The following is a 19116-nucleotide window of genomic DNA, read 5'->3' on the forward strand; positions in this document are numbered from 1 at the left end:
CAACATTCCATCATTCTTAGCCAGTAAATTTTACTATATGTATTTTAAGCCAAGAAAAATTATAGAAGTTCTGAATTTAAAAAGAGCTAAGAATTTAACATAACATTAATTAGGATGTGCTCCTTTTCAAATTACTGTAATTGGTCAAGTAGTTTCAAGAACTTAGAAATGGTTTTGTCTTGGAGCACCTGGGTGGCTCAGTCAGTAAGCGTTCCACTTCAGCTCAGGACATGATCTCGCAGTTTTGTGAGTTCCAGCCCCGCATCAGGCTCTGTGCTGGCAGCTCAGAGCCTGGAGCCTGCTTCGGATTCTGTGTCTCCCCCTCTCCCTGCCTCTCCCCCACTCGTTCTCTCTCTCTCTCTCTCTCAAAATTAAATAAACATTAAAAATTTTTTTTGAAAAAATGGTTTTGTCTCATAGATTTATTTACAGGCTTCCTCCACACAACAACTGAAACCATTAGCCCTCTCCTCCAAATTATCAAATGGATTGTCTTTGTATTGGGAAATTGAGCTAAGTTCCCTGAAAAGAATCCACTGAATTGTTTCTGCTATGCTGTACTTCATATCAAACAGTTTGCTAAGAAGTAAACTCTTAGTTCTCTTACTAAAAATTCTGGTCAGTTACTTCCCTAACCAACAAATTCTTTTTCTAAAATATCAAGTAGAAAAACTTGTATGTCAAACATTGTATACCAAATAGATGAATGATGGCTTATCAGATTTACAAGTGAAATTTTTATCTTAAGGAAAACAAATTTGAAATTTGGGAAAAATTCTCACTGCCTTGACTTCAGTAAATACAATAACATTTGGTATGTAGAAATTGTTTTTTAAACAGGTAGACTATAACCTGAGAGATCTCTAACCAGACAGATGAACTTTGAAAAGGAGAGAAAGCTCAGCAAGTAACCTCAAACTCTGCCCAAAACAAACGCTCACTGACTTCCCCTACAGGTCTTTTCCCCTCTCTGTGGAGGTGCTTTGGAAATTTCATTCAAATCCCTAACAGCTCCTATCAAATTATATTAGAATTGTGACCTTATGATAAGATGCCTACAGACGATTCTAATTAATCTTAGTTTGTAGAATGGATTAATGAATGCATTTTGTAGCTCTCTGCATAGATTACACATATGTGCATTAATTAGTAGTGAGCATCTAAGAATAATTCCTGGAAAATTGACAAAGATACACAATGGTTGAGAGTGTTAAGAAACTTCTGACAAAGTCCTTTGGGAATCAATAACATACGTGACTGCTATCCTTGAGGAGGTAATGTGTCAAAGAATAAGTGAGGGAATATTTATTATTTATTGTCCCCTTTCCCTTGAAGTGGATAATTGAAAAGAGTATTTGAGTGGTCATTTTACAATGCACAAAAACTGTAAGTCTAATAGCAAAATTTAAGATTCAAAACTTACAGAAATTCAAAGGCCCTTCTGTTGCTCTGGACATAGTTTACTGGCATTCTTTTTTAAGGTCATATGTGTGACACTCTTTCAAGTAAAAACTACTACAAGAAGATAAAGGGGAGAAAAGGGCTTGCCTGTCCTCAGTCACCTCTTGGTCCCCTTGTACTTAAACTGTTATCTCCATGATAAGCAAAGGTGCTCAGAGGTGCTTTCAGAGTCTCCAGGCTCCAGCAGGAGTGATGACTGAGAGCCCCGCAGGCAGTGCAAACCAATGTTGTCACTTCGAGTCATTGCTCGGCCCAACTAATGCCATGCCTGTCATGACAAGCACCAGCCACCTTAAGGCACCACACCTCTACCTCAACAAAACATACCTTTGAAAAGGTATGAGCCATGGAGGGAATCTGTTTCAGGGGTTGCCAAGGGAAGCCAGCCTTGTCTGTAATAGCAGAGCGGCAGTGGAAGAGCCCAAAGGCACAGACACATGGAGGGCTGCTAGCCCCGAGTGCAAATAATTGTTCTACTTCCTGTGCATGGACAGGAGAAAAAAATGACATGTTAAGATACCATTTGACCAGGCTAAAGCGGGTTTCGTTGTCAGCCTAAACCTGCCATCTGGTGTTAAGATACAGCAGATCATCACACCCAGATGTGTTCCTTCAAACAAATCACGTCTTTTTTCCTTATTCTCCCTTTTTTTCCTTTCTGTAAAGAAAGAGGTTCCTGCCAAAGATACAAATCAGCTGAAGTTTACTTTAAACTAAAAACTCTTATTAATTTATTCAGCCAAATCAGTAGGTATGTCATTTCACGCACCCACACCACAAAGCAACCACTTTTCAGATACAGTATCTAGAGATGCTGAGCAGAAAATCATTTGTTTACTACTTATCGACCCTAAAGTGAAGGCTCTCCTTAGTCATCAAAAGGCTTTTCATCTGAAAAGTGAAATTTGTTTCAGTGAAGTAGAGTTCTCAAATCCTTGTCTTCCTCTTTATTTTTGACTCAATATCTCATTCCACAATTGGGGTGGGGAAGGGTTATGCAGTGCTATCATTTGCACCTCATTACACTTGGGCTGGGGCTTTGAGAAAGCTGATATTCCCTCTAAATTTTTACAGATGCTTCTAGTTTACCAGTTCATGACTGCACTACTAGAAAAGACTTCCTGCCTCTAAACTGCTCGCTGGCATGTATGCTGAATTTCAAAATCCCTGAAAAAAGTAAACCTTTGTGGTGTTCTCTTAACTTTCTTGCTGGGGTAGAGGGGGGAGGGTCACCAAAACCACACCAAGCAAAAGCTTTTTCTTCCATAAAGTGAGACTCAATCTCTCAGAATTATTCCCTCCTAACTACTGACTGTTCATCTTGATCTGGAAACCTCCCACAAAAATTTTCATTAACAGAAAGTTATTTGTGGAAGGTGTTTTTCATCATAAATTATGATTATGACAAATTCACTAAGTTGTAGAAATAACACCATCACTGGCAGCCTTTCATCTGAGTTTATGTGTTTCCCTATATTTTATATGTATCATTTGAAAAACACTTTGGGACAGAGGGGAGGGACACTTTCTAAACCACCACCCCTTTTTTGTTTAATGGCTCCAGGGTTTTTCAAAGTTCAGGGCAGGTGACACTGGCCTGTTCTTAATCTTTACTGCTTTAGCAATGTTAAGGCTGATGACGAGGGACACAAATCCCCTGATGGAACTGAATGCATTCCAAGCTCCCCGACCCACTCAAAGCCGTAATCCCCTGCAGCTGGATCTTACTTACCACCATGCACAGCTAATACATTTTTTAAAAGCTAGTCACTGGTGACAAATGTAAACTGGACAGAGCGGCAGCTCCCCCTTCTCCCTGCCTCACTCCCCAACCCCTCAATCTTCCCCCATAACCCAGAGATTTGCTGTTTCTGTGATGAATAGGACCTGCCTTTTAGAACCACCAAGCCCATGCCATATAGCTCCGATCTAAGTGACTGGAAGGTTTTAAAAGCATCTTCAGCTGTCAGACTATAACAGAAACAACAAAAAAGTCATCCTTAACACAAACATTTCACAACTGAGAAAACCCTGTAAATTGAGATTATCACTGCCATACTGAGTTCACTATTTCACTATCACACCCGGCAGAATCTTCTGGCACCTTAGCCACTTGACTGAATTAAGCTGGTCACCATATTCTTGGGCATAATAAAATAAATGCAAAAAAAAATTGAAACTTGAGGATCTTCTGTGATATATTTTGTTTATATCCCTTTACTTTTTTCTCTTGAAAAAAACTTAACAGAAATCTAGGAAACAAGTAGTCTTTAATGATGGGCAAGTATGTTTTCATCATGGATTTTGATCATTCACACAGGGAAACCAAGTCACCCAAGTAGGTAATAGCTTTGTGCTGGATAAAGTCTCTAAAACTCCGCACAACGAATTATGATAACAACAGCCTAAAGATAGATGAAAAGATCAATGAATGAATATCTAAATTAGGAAAATAAATGGTCTCAAATGGTATCAAAATGCCATACGATACAGATGACAAATTCTGACAAAGGAACTAGCTATCTGCTTTACCTGGTGCAGAAAAACCAAGGGTTAATCTATGTGAGTTTATTCTAGTTCCCAGATAACCAGTGAGAAGTGCTATGATTTAAGTGATATTACCAATTAGACTTGGCGATGGCTACCACAACACTGACTACAACGCTTAAATTGCATTAGGTTTAATTACTGCAAAATTACATCTGGAAAGGGAAGCATAATTTTATAACCACCCTCAGTATTCTATCTTGAGCTCAGTCCCTGCATGATACATACTTGCCCAAGTAATTGAGGCCCTGAAAGGCACCACAGTTAATAATGTGTAACTAGCAAGAACACAAGGAGAAGCGACAAGCAGGTCTCCATGAATTAAATTCACATCTGATTATGTGACCTCTCAGTGTCCTGCTGGCACTGCTGAGAGCAGGTACTCCAAAGCAGCCTGGGGACTAGCCTCAGCAGGACCCATGAACAGGAATTTGGCTGGGATTGGGGTGGGGGTAGGACAGGGCACTGTACCAATGGGGAAGGAATTAGGACAACGTGCTTGAAAGAGTCCAGCTCTGATTTTCCTACTTGTCACCCACTGTCACATTCCCAGAATCCAGAGAACTCAGTCAACACATGAGTAATTCAATCAAATGGGAAAAAAATACAAACTCTGCTGTTCATAGTGACTCTAGTGCCTCAGGACTAAACTTAAATGTGGGATGCATGCAAGTAAGGGGAATCTGTGTGTTCTGATGAGAGAACAGGGAAAGAAGGTTGAAAGATTATAACAGACATGCGTGTGTAAAAAAGTATTTTGTGGTACATGTCAGGAAAAGTGTTAAAAGTGGCTTTACTTTAAGACTCAATATAGGAATAACAAACAAAAAAAAAAAAGGAAAGAAAATGGCCCCTGTGATTCATAAATTTCAGAGTTATGATTAATGGCAACACATACTTAATCTAAATCCATATTATATATCCATTCATCCAAAAATACTTAGTAAGGCATGTTGTATTGTTCATACAGTAATCAAAGATGGCAGTGCTTTACAGTATTACCTTAAATATCTATCTTAAACTGCAAGTAGTATTTCCACTTCATAATACAAAATGATCTCAGGTCTAATTTCCCATGTCTATAATGATATGTTGACGCTATAAAGTTGTCAAAAAAAAAACCTACACAAAATATAAAAAGTTAAGCTTCAGGGGGAAAAAAACTGAATCATAACCAGACCTCTGCATGTTACTTAAAATGTGATAAAAATGGAAACTGCTTAATTAATCAAACCTTTTAATACTAAAATACACCATAATCGTGCCCAAGAAAATCACAGGTAGGAATAGGTTTGTAATTAATCCAATGAGAAGTGTTTATTATATTTGATAGGAAAACCACAACAAATTGTATTTCTCTGAACTTCCAGGAACCAATTCATAATACTTACAAAAACCTAACTGAAAAATGCTTTGTCTTGAGTAAGCATAAATCCTTGCAAGGAAACACATATAAAATGAATACTGTCTCTTTAACTTGAAGGACCTACTACAGTTAGGTAGTATGAAGCCAAGAAAAAGTTCTGAAGTTTAACTCTCAGAGGCAAACATTTTCTACTTGTGAAGTAAACTCTGTTGAAAGACAGCAGACTACGATCCCACCAGTAAAAACAGGAAAGTTTTCAGCCAGTGACAGCTTTGCCTACAGAGAAAAAAAAAAGTGTCATAGACTCACTTTATTAAACCATATGCTCATTGCCCTGTGAAGAAAGCAGGGTCACTAATTAGTTCATTCTGTGAAAGAAGCCCTTCCTGATCCCGTTGACTTTTGTCCCCCTGGTTAGCTCCAGCTATTTCTGTCATGCAACTTGAAAATCACTGGAGGGAGGAAGATCGCCATAACAACCGCTGAAATGATCTTGTGGAATGTGTCTAGTGGCACTGGAATAACCTGAATATGTGCTCCAGATGTGTCGGCTGTCAGGAAAAAAGTAAACACATCTGATGGACAGCGTATGACTAGATGGCCTCGAAGCGACTCCAGAGGCTCCGAGCGGGGGAGGGGCCGCATATGTGAGCAGAGGGGTGGCGGATGGGGTGGGCAGAGGAGAAGGGGGCAAGCCCGCAGCCTGCGCAAGGCCCGGAAGGACCTGGAGCCCTGGGCGCCCGGGAGGACTGAGCGCAACTGTTCCGCCCGCGTCCCTCCCCTGAGTGGCCTCTGTGGGACTGCAGCGGCCCCTGCGAATTTCCGTCTGGCACGGACTTGTGAGCATTTGGGAGCAAACTAAAACATGAATGCTGAGAGGAAGGGGAAAAAGAGAGGGAGCGGGTTCAAAATACTTTCTGTCTTAAATATTAATGGCAACGTGTTTTTAAAGCATTCTGTCTTCGGGGGAAAACTGCCTCCAGGCCCCTTACCCTCCGTCTACCAAATGAATGGCTGAGCCTTTTTGCCCTACATGCAATACTCTGAAGCACTCTTTTTATTAGGTGACTGAGTGATTACATTCCTGATCTGAAAATGTTGTCGTTTTTGATGCTGGTGTTGTTCCACAGACTTTCACAAGTTGGACAAGTGGGTTGGTTCCCTAACCCAAAATATTTTTTAAAAATATTTTCCTAATGAAATACACAGCAAGGGCTAGAAAACATGATATAGGCCAAAACACATTTTCACCTTAGGTCGTATTCTCAGGGGTGTTTGCAAGGGGAAGGATTTAGCTCCATGCACCATTCTTATGTTCACAAACAAAACAGCAGTTCTATAAACATCTAGCACACAGTAGGCATTTGTTGAATATCTGCTGAATCAAACTAGTTTTTAATGTATAAGATTTAACTAAAAAATTTTCTACGGTTCTACATATGAAGAGTCGCAGCTATTACTTAAAAAAATAACTAACCAAGTTTAAAAATACTTAAGAAAAATAAATGGCAAGTTTATTTCCCCAGGGAAACAAAAAATGCCTCCCTGAAGAAAATAGGAAACACGGTATCCACTATAGTACACAAACCACTATGCACCTACTTGTGTGTGAATTTACCACATTTTAATGCCTACTCCTACTCTAACAGTTTATAGAATGGATTTAAGTTTTCCAGAATATGTTAAAAAAATTTTCACTGAAGTCTTATCATAAATGCTTACATCTGTGAAAAGGCTTTAAAAAGGTTTGTGCAGAAATTTGGAATTGATGTCAAAAGTCTTTCAAGCAACATATTCCAGATTTTTCCTGAAAAAAAACGCGTAATTATATTTCAGTAAAATTTCTAGTAGTTTTAGTTTTCTAAACAACAAAACTGTACCAGAGGGTATTTATTTCTATGCAACACACCATTAAGATATAAAACTGCTTATTTAAAATCTTTAAAATTGCTTATGCTTAACATTCATGAAGATCAATAAATTATATCACCTGTGGTGAGGAATGGAAGCATTCACCTGGCACTTGCTTTCATTCAAGACAACTGCCAACTTATGAATCTCTTTCATTCTAAGTATCTAAGTAAATTTTCCTCCTTCGATAAAACTCATTTAGTGACTCAGATTTTCAAAGTAGATCACCAAAGGGAAAAAGAAAACTAAGAGAAATTATTATTTGAAAGCAGAAAATGGAACAAATTTCAACTCACTCTCTACTCTGTAATTCACACATTTAACCTGGCAGAGGAAGACCCTAAGGATGCTTAGAGGCTGAAGAACTCAAAATTTGAAGAAATAGGTACAAGAACAACAAGAGTGAATGGCACTGCTTCTGCCTTCTAGAAACTGGATTCCACTGGCAGTGGGCTGAATGAAGCCAATAACAGATTCACGGTTGTGGAAAATGTTTCATACTCCTCTAAACGAAAACGTCGTTATTTCCTTGTAACAGAAACTGTACTTCTTGACAAGTTAGACAACCTAAAATAATCATTGCCAAGGTACAATTTATAAAATTTGTTGGCAACCTATAAAAAAGAAGTAATTTTGGTATTCGCAATTATTTGCAGAGCATACTTTATTATTATTCCAGCCTAATCTAGCCTTCCCAAATTAAAGGACTTCAAAAAGGGCTGACAGATTTCCAAATAAAAAGCTTAATATTTAAAAGCTTTTATAAGCCAAAATCATAAATGTGCACATTTGTAGAATAAAGTGCCAAATGTCCAAAAGATGGATGAGTTTCAATGACCATTTTCATTTGCCTTTAGTATCCAACCAATAAGCAAAAAGTTCACATATACTCAAAGAACTGGAGTGTATTTGTATCCATTCATGTGATGTTTCTTATCCATTTAAAATTTCTAACATTGAACTTATAGTTAACTTTTATAAGAAAGAAGGCAAATAAAGCACTAGGTTTTTCCTCAAATTAAGAGTAATGGTTTTTCAGTGAGTTGTGTGTTTTGTTTTTTTGTTTTAGTTCTTATAAGCATCAAAAGGTTGGAATAGAATGAAACCTAGAGTTAATGTAGGATGTATTCAAGTTCCAGAAGTTATATGATACCCATATGAACAGATCTGGCGGCTCAACTCCATACAATTTAGCCTGTGGCTGAAATCAAACTTCATACATACATTCTGTCCTTAGTTCACTACGTGTACAAAACCCAATCAAGTGTTCATGGGTTACAGTTTCTCAAACCATGAGCTTCTTAGTGCCATATAAGTAACACAAGCTCCACATATACTCTTTTTAATGCTTTTCTATTTCATTCCATGAGCAAATAATGGTAATGCATATAACATACTTACAACGAGACTACTAGATAAGTAGACCCATCAAGCAAAATCTAGGAAACTTTGGAGAATTATGACAACAATTGTTTTACCATTCTATACAGCATTGCAGACCAGTACAGAACCTCTAGCAAGTTAAGGAAGGGCAGTAAAGTTGAATAGGTGAGCAAAAAAATCAAACCAAGACAAAATAAACCAAACCAAAACAAATATACGAAAACACTAAGAGGGCAACCAGCAAGCCAATCTATTAGAATTCCAACTGGCTACAAGTAAAACACTGCAGTGCAGTTTTCTGACTACAGGAGTTTTGAACTAGCCATGTTTCAGGCTTCATTCACATGGCACCATTTCTTGAGCAGAAACCAGAGAAAGACATAGGAATGAATGAAACCAAACTCTAGAATTAAAGCAATGATATTCTGATTTCTGTTGAAGGGAACATGGATTTTTGAGAAAAGCATTCTCTTTAGTCCTTAAAACAATGAGAAACTCTTCAAAGGAAAATGTGAAGTTTAAATGCCAACAAAAGAAGAAAATCCAGAAGTTTCTGTGGCGTCATTAGTCATGCATCAAACTATCAAGGGAAAAGAAGCCATGAAGCAGCACAGAATTCCAGAGAAAAGCAGGCAATCTACAAAATGGAACACAAAGAACACAGTATGTTCTGCCCAATTTTAGAGGCCCAAAAGATTACTTATCAAGAACAAAGAGCTATAACATTTGACCTACCTATTATAATGTCACCAATTTATGTAAGAATTTCTAAAACCATTCACCCCTCTCATGCCCCAACTATAAAACAAGCAAGTCAATGAATCCTAACCCAACTTTTGCAACAAATAGAACATTCTTTCAAAGGGTCTATGAAATCCTCAAGACAAAACCTAACAATGCACATTAATTTCTTTTAATGTTCATTTATTTTTGAAAGAGAGAGAAAGAGACAGAGACAGAGAGAGAGAGAGAGAGAGAGAGAGGAAGGAAGTGTGAGCGGGGAAGGGGCAGAGAGAGGGAGATACAGAACCCGAAGCAGGCTGCAGGATCTGAGGTACCAGCACAGAGACCGATAGGGGCTTGAACCCACAAACTGTGAGATCATGCATGACCTGAGCCACAGTCAGACACTTAACCAACTGAGCTACCCAGGTGCCCCAACAATGAACATTAATTTTAAAAATATTTTTCATGTAGCATTTTGATGGTCGAAGGAAAAACAGAGGAAAAGACTTGAACAAAACTTGAGAAAAATCCCTAAATCCACATTCCTTGTTACTATAGACAAGGAATCAGTCTTATGAGAGTTAAGTGATTCACCCCATATCACAGCTATGTATCCGGAGAAGAATGAGAGCAAAACCCTCCTGGCAGTGATATCCTCCCACAAATCCATCCTTCTCTTGTCACAGCCAACCTCACTCCTACTCCCAAATGACAACTGATGTGAATTCCCCAGATGATGAATTCTTCTTAGAAGCTCCACCTAAAGACGAGAGACAACATTAACAAAGAAATCCAAAAAAACATTCTCCTGGAGAATTTCAACCTTCTGTTCCCATAAGCATTTTACTAGAACTGTAAAAAATAAAATATTCACTTCGAGTTTGAACTTCATTCTTATTCCATTTCTTGGAACAGGTGCTCCCAAGCAATTAAATGCCAAGAGGGAAGAGAAAAAAGTTGGACTAACAAGCCAGAGCTTTGGGGTCATTAGCCCCAGAGTAGTAATGGTTGATTATATTCTTTTATTGTTCCTTTATCCATAGTTTACTAAGGGCAAAGAGCAGTTTTTTTTCCTCTGCTGGTTTTCAATGTTATTGTCCTTGCAGGCCCATCACAGTACGCTTACATGCAAGGAATTGCTCGTTTTTGGCTGCTTGCCATAAGAAATCATCACTACTGCACATGGGGCAATGTCCCCAGCTCCAGAAAGAGGATCCCATCAAACAGACTGACAAGTGGCAAAGTCAGTCCTTAAAAAAAAAAAACATGTGAGCTGAAACCCTGCCTAAGGCCTTAAACAATTTCCCATTTCACTTAAAATAATGACTAAGGGCCTTACCTACTAGTCCCTCTCTCCACTGGCTCATCAGCCTTACCTGGCTCCACTCTTTCCACACCAGCTACAACAGCCTTTTGTCCACACATACAATGTCCCAAATTCCCTCTGATCTCAGGGCATTGGTCTTTTTGCAACACTCAGCACCCTCCAACTTAACCTCAAAAAAAAAAAAAACCACAAAACAAACAAACAAATTTCTGTTTATCCTTCAGATCTCAGCTCAAAGGACCCTTGAGGAAAATCTGCCCTACATTTGTTGTCCCTTTCTTTATATTTTGGGGTTCTGAGTAACATTCCATTTGGAAAAGGGAGAGGGATTCCAAGGCTCAAAAAAAGGTTGACCATAATTGGCCAACTTCAAAAGTCCCTTGAAGCAAAATAATTCTGATATTTGCAGTATTTAACTTCCACTCTTGAGTTAAACTATAATTAATAACGGATTCAGTGTTATAAATGTGTAGATCCCCAAGTATGCTTGTTTGGGCAAATGTTCATTTATTTCAAACACTCCAAAAATAGATCAATACTTTTATAAACTGTGGCCACTTTACTCCTTCTTCCTTCAGGTTGGTTGTAATAAGTGGCAGCTGCAGGACACAAAATACACACGGCTCAGAATCCGACTAACGTTAAAAATAAAAAAATAATAAATTTTTAAAAATAAATAAAATAAAGAAAGAAAGAATCAGACTAAAGTCACATTGCTACTTACCACCAGCCTGACCTTAGACCAAGTCCACTACCTTCTCTGGGCCCATTTTCCCTTTTGTGGGAAGAGGAAAACAATGACACCTTCTTTAGAGGATTCAGAAGACATATATCTGAAAGCAACTTTTATATTCCTAATACATACCACATTTATCATTTTACTATTTTGCCCGATTACCTAAGAAACAGTTTCCTTATCCATATGTAAACACTATAAGAGTAAAGGATTGTAACTCTTCTTTCCCTATCATTGACTCCTTAAAGCCTGCTCTCTATGTATTAAGTGTACAACAAGGAACTTTTATATTAATGAATAAAGATATTATAATATGGAGTGGATATCCCCATCCCCTTTCGTTAGTTTTGATTTCTTTTATAAGTGAAAGTTAATTCTACAATGGGTAATATATCTTTGGCATTCTCACCTGCGTATGGCTGGTTAACATTCTTTCATAGAAGTCAGTGTTCACTGGAACAAAATCAGTCATGTATACCCATGAGTACTTAACAAAAGTCTAGTCAATGGGTAGTAATGGCTTCATTCACTAATATCACAAATTCCATGCCACTGTTCAAAAGGAGAACTAAGTTACAAAGTGTGTGCACAATCAGCAGTGTCCTTCTACACAAATGAAGATGCAATCCATACAGATGAAATGTTAGCAGCAACAGCAACTTCATATAATAACAATAGCAAACACTGCCTACTTTTTCTATGTGGCAATAAAAATTGTTTAATATTTCAATCAACAACTCATAGATTTTTCTGTGTCAAGCATGTTTTTAAGTACTTTACGTTAGTAACATTCAATCCTCACCACCACAACTCCATGAGGTGGGTCCCATTATTATCCTCATTTTAGAGAGGCAGAATGAGCCTGCACTGCATTTGTGCTTATGAAAACTTTTCATTTAACATCTAGTTAGCAAAAAACTAGCATGCACAAGGCATACTTCTGATATATTTTAAATGTGAGATTTAAGTCTCTTGCCAAGAAACACGGATTTAAGTTAGAAGTCTTAAAAGAAGTGGTGTCTAAAGTTGTATTGTTTCTCCCCAGTTTTACCAGTTTTGAGACTTGCTCTAATAGGATAAAGCTTTCAACTGCAGGGAGCCTTTAGTAAAAGGCAGCACCCATCTCACCTAGTTAAGAATCCTGGCACTAGAAATCCATTTCACCCCACTTAACAGCAAGGCTGGAGTACATAATTATTTTCATCTGGTTATAACACAGGGTGGTGAGTTTAATCTCTAAAACCCTACAGGGATTGGTTTTAACAGTTTTAGAAATTGCCTCTCATGCTATGAATGTGCTGCACGGCTTGATGGTCCTGCTAATGGTTCCCAGACTAGGATTTGGGGGGACCAAAGGAATGGCTCCCTCCTTTCCATAATTCCCTTTCCTTTCTGGGCCGAGTCTGTGGTCATTCAAGGTATCCTTGTGGCTCTGCTTTCAAAAACAATTTGTTCTGATTTGGACAAAGGAACAGAGGTCATTTTTTTTTAAGTTACAGCCAATGATTACTATTCATGTACTCAAATAAATACATATATAAAGCGGACCATCAGTGACATAGTCTTAAAAACACGAAGGTATATATGCCGATAAAATAGACTCCCAAACAATAACGTGGCCGTGAACATGACATAATCTCTGGTTTACCTTGATTTTTAAAACTTTTACTAAACCATTCCTTCTAGGAAAAAATATCTAGAAAACCAAATCAAGAATATAATTGAATACCTCCCTCAATTTTTTTTTATGAAGTTCAACACAAAATAATCAGCCTTAATTTCTCCCAGGTCCTAAATGAGCCCTCTCCATCAGAAATGAAAAAAGGACACATTGCTAATCAACTTGTAATGTGAAATTGCTACAAAGACCAGGACTAATAAATTCCATAAAGTAAAAACGATGATTTTCTTCAGTTTTTAGTAGAAGAGCCAACCTCAATACATACAGGCAAATTTAACTTTCCTGTTTATAGAGGATCTAGAAAAGACCCTTGGGCTGTTAACAGCATTTCAAGTGATAGCAGGCCACTTATATTAATGATGACAACTACATGTCTATAAGTCAGTGAACTTATACACCTGGTTCAACATATGTTAGAATAAGTTGGCTTTGCTAAAAAAAAAATTATATCATAACATCCCTCCTACATGATGTGGGGGATTACACAAGTAAATTCTAAGAGTCAAGTTTGTATAAGGCATAGAGGCAGAAGAGGAACAGAACATTTTCAAATTTTTCCTTTCTTTTCATGTTCTTAACCCAGAGCAAATTATCTCAGTAGGATAAAACTGAAACACCTTAAAACACAGTCTTAGAAACCCAGAATTCCACCAGACTGCAAAGTCCTCAAGGAATGATACCCAGCTCCAAAGGCAATGCCTGGCATAAAGGAGGTCCTCAAATAATACTTACAAAATGAAATAAATGAAACCTCTGAATTACAGTTAAAAATACTTTCAAAAATATTATCAATACTGATCTAAGATATACAAGATGGGTACAGATGAAAGATGAGGATAGAGAACATCGGAGTCACAGCTAGCCTGATCTGAAGATTCTCAAGACACTACTTTCCACCACCATCACACTCTGCCCCATCATTAAAAAAGCTCAGAGCATCCTTCAGAGCATCACAGTATTCTTCAGCTTTTGTTTTGCTTTCCATATTTTATGATCTGTGGTGTAAAAACACCAAAAATGCAAGGCAACCAGATCATTCAGATGCCCAACTCTAACAAGATCCACTACCATCCTTTGTAGCTGTGAAGTCTGATGGCTCAGGCTATCAGATTGCTTACATCTACTTAAATAAGACACATTAACACTACATTATTCTGTACACAAATTTCAACTCATGATGTATTTTTTTAATTTTTTTAATGTTTATTTGAGAGAGAGAGATAGCATGTGAGCAGGGGAGGGAGAGGGAGAGACAGAGGGAGAGAGGAAGAGACGCGCGCGCACGCGCACACACACACACACACACACACACACACACACACACACACACACAATCCAAAGCAGGCTCTAGGCTCTGAGCTGTCAACAGAGCCAGATGCGGGGCTCGAACTCACAAGCTATGAGATCACGACCTGAGCCAAAGTCGGATGCTAAACCAACTGAGCCACCCAGGCACGCCTCAACTTATGAGTATTTTTAACCAAAAATGTTTCTTTGGGAGTTTTTTCATGCACAGATCTCTACTGACGGTTTAAATCTAGATAGATTTCAACAGAAAAAAAACAAAAAAATTCACATTGTTACCACTTGCTTTCCCCGTTTTGTAGAATTCTCTATAAAAACTGATCAGAACAGAACATATCACACTAACCTAACAGGAGGAAAAACCCAGTATATTTTCAGAATCCCCAACTTAGACTTCAAACTGGACACAATCTTCACCTGGTAGCTCACTGTTACTCTTAGGTAAAATCAGCTGCTGATTTGACGTTGATGAAATTATTGTATGCCAGGCTTATACAAGGTTTGGGGACTCAAACATGAATAAACAGGACTTGTGCCCTTGGAGAGTCTTAATGGTGGCTAAGACAGATTCAAAGAAATACAAAAAGGCAATGTATGGCATTTGTGTGCCACAAGCATGTTTGCTACATTTAATGTCTTAAACACACATGAAGGAAAACTACTAATTTTGCTGGTCAGTGAGGTGAGCTAACAAGTTCTTACATAGGTCCTTCCTTGGATAAAGGCCTAATATATAAAAGCCATTAAAATACAGAGTTCCTAATACAGTGGATTAAGTCTTTAATAATTCTAGATAATTTTCTTAGATAACAAAAGTCATTAGAAACTTAAGAATTCTTAAAGTCAAGCAGTAATTCCTCAACAGTTTATCTTTATACACCTGAAAGCAATGTTATTTGCTTTCAACACTGCTGAGCCATTCATAACTTAATCTAGTTGCTAAGGACTCTGCATCTTTTAATACCCTGTTTACACTATGCTGTATATCAATATGGCAAAAATTACATGCCATCACTGATTTTCTTACATGTTCCCTTCTATTCGGTACTAAAATACAACCCAAAATACTACTTCATTTTGAAAGTTATCCTAGAATAAATGCCCTACATCAAACATTAAGCAATGATAAATATTTAACTGTGGTTCATTAGATGTCTTACTTTTATGAAGGGACCTATTAAGTGTGATTCACTCAGATCTGCAGGTTAGAAGGGAATACCAGGTGAGTCTATTTAAAGATTTTTTTAAGTAATCTCTATGCCCAACATGGGGCTCAAACTCACAACCCTAAGATCAAGAGTTGCATGATCTACAGACTGAGCCAGGCCCCAGGTGAGTCTAATTAAATCACACTGTGTATTCTTTAGTTCTGGCAACAGCCACTTCATTCCTTGCTAGATGCCATCACTTCATGTCTTTTAGGCAGTCAGCTGTATGGCCTATGATTCTCCCCAAAAATAGAAGTACACTGGCTTTCAGGCAGAAATACAAAGGCTGATTAAAAGAAGACTGCTTCGGGGAGCCTGGGTGGCTCAGTAGGCTGGGTGCCTGACTTTGATTCAGGTCATGATCTCAGTTTGTGGGTTCGAGCCCCGCATCGGGCTCTGTGCTGACAGCTAGGAACCTGGAGCCTGCTTCAGATTCTGTGTCTCCCTCCCTCTCTGCCCCTCCCCTGCTCATGCTCTGTCTCTCTCTCTCAAGAATAAACATTAAAAAAAAGACTGCCTCAACCCTAACACTAAGAAAAATGTATTCTCTGATATATAATTTGAATTGAAAAGGATTCTTTAATGTGATTACTCAACACATGAGGCTCATGTACCTACAAACATGTATACCTGCAAGAACAAACACCCACCACCACCCCTGTGACAGTCATCAGCAACTGCTCAACTTCTTCCCAATGACCCAACACACAATCTCAGAATTCTTCTCAGGTAGCCATTACCTATCTATCAATTTTGCAGAACTGAAACCTGTTTTCCATTCTCCATTTTGTTTGCTCTTCAGATAAGCTCTGAAGAAGTACGAAAGAAGTTACAAAGATCAAACAGAGAGTCTGGGTTAGAAAAAAACCAGACCATATACCACAGTGGCTATCTGGAATGTTTATCATACACACCGTAACTGATACTAATTCTTTGGTTCCTTTGTGTCCTGATTGTTTAATTTCTTACTATCTCATTTTGGCAGCCATGTAAGGTCTTCTCCTTTTGCTTTTAGAAAATTCAGCATCCCCCTATAAAAGGGGGAAAAGGCTGTCATTTCATATCCATGAAGCTGATAAATGCCCACAGTTCACCTGGCATCTCCCCTTTAAGCCATACTAACATTAGCTGTTATTCACAAGTTCATTCTACAGCTTGAGCTTTGTTTCTGCTCAGAAGTATTCACCCCATTATAGAAAGTGTTTCTACTTTAACGTCATGATGGCAAAAACTGCAGTGTCCCAAGAGGTAGATTTGTGACGACTACTATACAGTTTTGTAACTAAGGCTCAAAGACCTTAGACAGTAAGACATACCAAAAGTAAAAAAGAACTGCCAGGTCAAGTGACTGGGAAAAAACTGGTCATTGCCAGCCACAAAAACCATACCACAGATTCATATGAATCTGACACCAAAAGAGCATTTCAATCCCATTTAACTTAGCAGTTCTATTATAAAATGAAACTAAGAGTGCTCATTACAGAAAGGTTACCACATAAATGTATATTCTCAAATTGGACAATTTCTAACTGTAAATAGTAAGTATTACATTTTTAAATGGCTTTTTGGGTTGAAATAATCCCACTAGTCCCACACTGTAACCACAGTGAGGGTAATTAATATTTTTGTTACTCTTCAGATTCTTCATTCGAACACTGCAATTCTCCACAAGAAGAAATGCACTGCTCTAGAAAAATAAAAAGCATCAAAGGAACACAGAGTCCTTTCTGTGAGCAAAACATAAGGAAATCTGAATGACATCTATCATTTTAAAGTTTTTATTTTATGTCAGGCACTATGCTGGTCCCGTCCCACACTATCTAATTTAATCCTCAACTCCAGCCCCCATGCAATGAAGTTTATTATCCTCCAACTTTACAAATGAGGAAATTGGGGCTTCCAGAAATTCTGTCCCTGTCACAGTTCCCATAGCACAGTTGGGATTCAAACTCCGGCCTTTCTTGACTCACATGCTTTCTTTCCCTGTGCTACCTATGCTGCTTTCTAATACACTATAAATATTTAGAACATTTGCAACATTTGTGGTAAGGCAATCAGAACCATAACTAATTATTCCTCAAAATGCAGACATCTTGGCTAAACAGTATGTCCACAATCGAACCATCATATCATCAAAGGCTAATTAAATCCAGGTCATGAGGTATAAGTGTCTGTCATTTAAGATAACAATGGCACCCTTATGATCCTTGAATGGTTTTACCACACTGAGGTATTTACCGTGCCTTGTTATAAAGTTAAACATACAAAGTTTAAAAATGTTTAAACTATGGATACATAAAATGTGTCAAAAAGATAAAACTTCAAAGTATAAGATTAATCAATGAAAACATAAGCATGCATGATGGGCACCTATTGCAAAAGATAGATTTCCCTGGCTATGTTGTAAAACATTATTTTACACACATATTTTTTGGAATTTCACAGGCTGTTTTATCTTACATTAACTATTTTTACATAATCACCGCCTCACTGTGTTTTTGGGGATCTTAGAAATTGTTGGTCTGCTAAACCAGTAAGAGAATTCTCAGACAAGAAACAGTTCCTCTCGCTGGCATCACAGTTTCCAAAATAATTCATGTAAATATAGTATTTTCTGTTCCTATGATAAGGGAAAAGAAACTAATAGGCATTTAGCACTTGCATTAGATAGACACTATGCTAGGTATTTTCACATGTTATCTCAAAATTATCAGTACTATTATACCTATTTCACAAAAGAGAGAATAGTGGTTCATAAAGTTCAACATGTAAAAGGCTTGGGGTGGGGGTGGGGAACAGAGACTTACTGCTATCAGGTACAGGGTTTCTTTCGGAGTGATGAAAATGTTTTAGAATTAAATCATGATGATGGTTGCACAACCTTTTGCATATACTAAAAACCACTGATTGCACACTTTAAAATGGTGAATTCAGGGGTGTGTGGGTGGTTCAGTTGGTTAAGCATCCGACTTTGGCTCAGGTCATGATCTCTGGGTTTGTGAGTTCAAGCCCCACATCGGGCTCACTACTATCAATGCAGAGCCTGCTTCCGATCCTCTGTCCCCCACTGTCTGCCCCTCCCCAACTTGCATGCGCAAATGAACACTCTTTCTGTCTCTCAAAAATAAATATTAAAAATTTTTTAAAAATAAAATAAAATGGTGAGTTTAATGGTATATGAATTATATCTAAATTAAAATAAGTTAAAGTAAGTTACATGGTGGGGTTCCTCGGCAGCTCAGTCAGTTAACCATTCGACTTCCGCTCGGGTCATGATCTCATGGTTAGTGGGTTCAAGCTCCATGGTGGGGCTCTGTGCTGACAGCTCAGAGCCTGGAGCCTGCTTCAGATTCTGTGTCTCCCTCTCTCTCTGCCCCTCCCTGCTCACTCACTCTCTCTCAAAAATAAATAAAACATTAAAAACATTGTTTTTTAATAAAATAAGTTACATGGTCATGGTAAGCA

General features: G+C 38.0%; 1 protein-coding gene across 21 annotated transcripts in view; it reads right to left on the reverse strand.

Moving 5' to 3' along the window:
• The window catches only part of BNC2 (basonuclin 2), a 441344-nt gene that overhangs the window by 391139 nt on the left and 31089 nt on the right, over positions 1-19116 (reverse strand). The gene's annotated exons all lie outside the window — the stretch shown is intronic.

The sequence above is a fragment of the Leopardus geoffroyi genome, chromosome D4, assembly GCF_018350155.1.
Source record: "Leopardus geoffroyi isolate Oge1 chromosome D4, O.geoffroyi_Oge1_pat1.0, whole genome shotgun sequence".
Classification (NCBI taxonomy): domain Eukaryota; kingdom Metazoa; phylum Chordata; class Mammalia; order Carnivora; family Felidae; genus Leopardus; species Leopardus geoffroyi.